The sequence below is a fragment of the Protopterus annectens genome, chromosome 3.part0 (genome assembly GCF_019279795.1).
Source record: "Protopterus annectens isolate FY-2018-M chromosome 3.part0, PAN1.0, whole genome shotgun sequence".
Classification (NCBI taxonomy): Eukaryota; Metazoa; Chordata; order Ceratodontiformes; family Protopteridae; genus Protopterus; species Protopterus annectens.
This window is the reverse complement of record NC_056731.1, coordinates 1,715,683,547-1,715,687,146: the sequence shown is the minus strand read 5'-3', so window position 1 is coordinate 1,715,687,146 and position 3,600 is coordinate 1,715,683,547. Positions and strand designations below refer to the sequence as shown.

At 39.0% G+C, this 3,600-nt stretch overlaps 1 protein-coding gene across 1 annotated transcript in view; it reads left to right on the top strand.

Moving 5' to 3' along the window:
- Positions 1-501: 501 nt before the first annotated feature.
- Positions 502-3,600, top strand: part of KIAA0319 (KIAA0319 ortholog) — a 2,335,945-nt gene continuing 2,332,846 nt past the window's right edge. Inside the window, exon 1 of the mRNA XM_044065978.1 lies at positions 502-590. The gene's annotated coding sequence lies outside the window, so the exon portion shown is untranslated. The remainder of the gene's footprint in view (positions 591-3,600) is intronic.

The window sequence follows — 3,600 nt, the reverse complement described above, 5'->3', positions numbered from 1 at the left end:
CGCCAACCGTGGGTAAATCCAGCATTACCCACACCCAGGCGTGGGTTATTGCTATAATAATGAATAAAGATTTACATTAGATCCACAATTTTATGAGAAAAGTGCCAAAAGCATGAGGCAAACATCTGGACATGCTGTGAAAATCTGTACGGTTGAGAGGTATGTCATCTTCAGCAGGTTTTCATTTTTACACAGACAGAGTGCAGCTGTGATAAAATAACACGAACGAGCTCAGACTGAAACCCAAAGCATACGTAGCTTTTGATCGTAATTAGGAAAACAAGATATGGATGCAAGGCACACCTGCAGTGATAAAATCAAGTAGAAATTTGTAAAAATGATGGGAATTCAAAGAAATAGTGTTGCGTCTTTCAATGGGAATGAAATCACGGATAGTTTAAACGTAGCTCAAGTAAGCTGCTGTGGGTTGGATAACGACGTAAAAGTGGGTGGTACTGTCTGGGCGTCTCTGGAAGAATTTTTACGGGTCGGGCTGTGGGATTGTCCTTTTAAAGTCCATAGCAACCAGAGAAGAACGATGCAGCCCTAGGAGAAGTGATGGCTTGAGCGAGGCTACTGGTATTACCGTGGTAGGTTACTGATCGTTTGTTTACGTAGAAGGAAAGGATTTGAAACGAGAGGAAAAAATATATGAACAGTAATTAACACATTTTCGTGAAATCGTTGACAAATAGAGCACTGGAAGAAAACTGTTGAATTATGTCCTAAAAAACGGCCATGGAAGGACCTGCGATTCCCTCCCTTGCTGTAGGCTAAGTAGAGATGTCTAGCAAATTCTGTTATCCCCAGCTGTGTTGTCAACATAGCTCTCGACGTGTTACTACAAAAAATACAAAACCAAAAATAATAGGGGGGCAAAGCCTCAAAAATATGGATACATTTAAAATATTGCTCTTATAAACTTAGAAAGTTGCTAGAATAAAAGGCCCCGTGTTACAATGCATTTTCTGTAGGATGTGACATGCCTGTCATTATTTACTGAAGTCAGTTTTCACTGATTTGCCACAAAAAATCCAGAAAATCACAAATTTTATGAGGTACCGACCAAAATGGTGAGGTAAAAAATCTGGACAGCTGAGAGGTATGATTCGAAAGTGTATTACTTGCGCTTTCTTCTGCAGTCAAATAGAATTGTATTTCCCGTATCTCGTACAGTACAAAATGGAAATTATTTGCTTATACAGTACAAGTGTTTTGAGCAAATTATGCCGACGTTGCAGAAACATCATGAACCAGTACTTTAAGTATGTGACCACCTGCTCTCTAGGTTTTCATCGTGGAAACCATCTGAAAAAGGGCGTAGATACATATGCGAGGACGTTAATTCTGGTTTATTTTCAATGCTTTTTACAATTTTTATGAACAGGGTACTCAGGTGGCATGCATGCAATTCTACTTAACAACTTTCAAAGCCTTTTAATCTCCCTCTCCACTCCAACCCTGTTTCCGTCATTACGACATGTCATTTTAAGTAATTAAGCAGAATGAAGCGAAATGCAGGACACTTGGACTGCACTTAACTATGTTTATTTTTTATTTATATAGTCTGCACTGCTTTCTTTCAGATAAAGACTGTTGTCCTAATCATGCTGCTCAAATGGCCCTGATTGTGACTCATATTTTAGCTCTGGCCCTCTTAATCCCTCCTAAAATTGGTGACTTTGGAGAAAAGGAGGCGAATTACACTTAATACATAATGACAATAATTATTTCAAAAATGAGTATTAATTCACTTGCTCTTATTGTATCAGTCTGTCAGATTAATAGTGTGAATATTTTAAAAGTGTTCTTGATTGTTCCTGTTTATTTCTGGATTTGTGTCTGATTTGTTAAGAGCCATGACCCTAATGTAGTGTGTACTAGTCCTAGAACCATTTTCCGCTGCTACCTAGGCCAGACAATTAAGCAGTACATGCCATTTTGTGGCGTTCTGCAAAAAGATTGGAAGTATACAAAAGTGTCAAACATAAAAACAGTACACCTGCAATGCAATATAAAATAACAGTAAGCAGAACAAAAATGTTAAGTGTGATAATATTATATCTACCACATAATAGAACAGAACCCTGCAAAGAAATATATTAAAACAGAATAATAAGTTAACTCAGGAAATATATTTACCACTGAGAAAGTTATTTTTAGTAAACCTTGTATTCTCTCCAGCTTAGCAATGTGTTTGGTCATTTTCTCAGAAACAATGGCATTCACAGGTTTTAGCCAGGTCAGTTTTCAGCGTGGGTGTAAAGTTTATTATGTTTGCATCACATGTTTGCTGAAAGAATGTTTCAGTTACCTGGGTCAAGATTGTTGCATTTCATTTCCCTGTGTGACTAACCTCAAGGATGGACCATTGTTTGTAATGGAACTCTTAATCTTGGGAGCAAAATGAGTAGTTGTAAGATTTAATTGCACTCTTATTTATTTTTTCTAGGTTATTTTTGCCCAAATGCCTGCCAGCTACCAAACCTGCCTGCCATAGAGCATGTAGTATCCACATGTTCCTCTTCTCCAGAGATTTCATCCGGATCCAAGGTGAAGACTGTTTTGGTGGGGAAGAGGTAATCATTCAGGCAGCCATGAAGGTGCATTTTGCTCTCACTCACATCCCAGTGGTGAGAACATCTTGAAGGACATAACCCCACCCCCTGTGGGTTGGGAAGAATGAACAAACCACATCACTGCGATGACCCATAATGACCTCTTCATGTGATTGCATGCTTCTGAACATTTGCCTTTTGTGTCACTGCCCCTCATCCAGAGGACAGTGGCAGTGTGAGTGGCTAGCCTTGTCTCTCCCCTCTCCCCCTGGCTGGATCTGCCCATCCTTCCTGTCAGTGCTGGTAATAATCCAGGCTGCTAACTGAACAGAAGTTGCGTTGAAGTAGTCAAGGATTTATTCCTCTAGCCACCAGTGCTGACTTGATTATAGTTTTATCTGCTAATGGAGGACATTAGTCAAGATAGAGCAGCTTGAGTAGAAAGGACAGAGGCAAGAGATAGATTAAAGATGTGAGCCAATTGATGCACTGTTTGGCTGTTCCATTTTTAAGAATATTATGATGAAATGTGGACCCTTTTGGAGAGCTGTCAGTTTTAGAGTTGGCAGTAAAAGTCTGAAAGTCGAGATGATAGTAGATTGGGAAGGATGGGATATTGAAATAGGTTGACTTTGGCAGTTTGTCTGTAGTGGAAGACAGTAGGATGAATGGTAGGGGGTGCATGCCTCATTATGATCCTTTAGATAATTAAGCAGCACACTGCAGAAGCTTGTATGTCCTTATTGCCTATTTTGGTCAAGTCTATAGTGCTGTTCCAGACTTGTTTTTGGGTGACTGGTAAATCAAACTGCTTTTATTTTTTCAGGAATTCTATTTTTACTGCGCTAATGACTATATGGTAGTTCCTTCAGAGTTCAAGGAATATGTGGTATTTCTCAAGATGCCTCGAGATCTTCATTTCTTTATAGCTCTGTCTATAACCTCAAGCACCTGTGTAAGATCTGTGGTCATTTAATGATATTTATTACCAATGAGTCTTTTAGATTTGCACAGGATTATCCCATCCTGTACAATAGAAAAT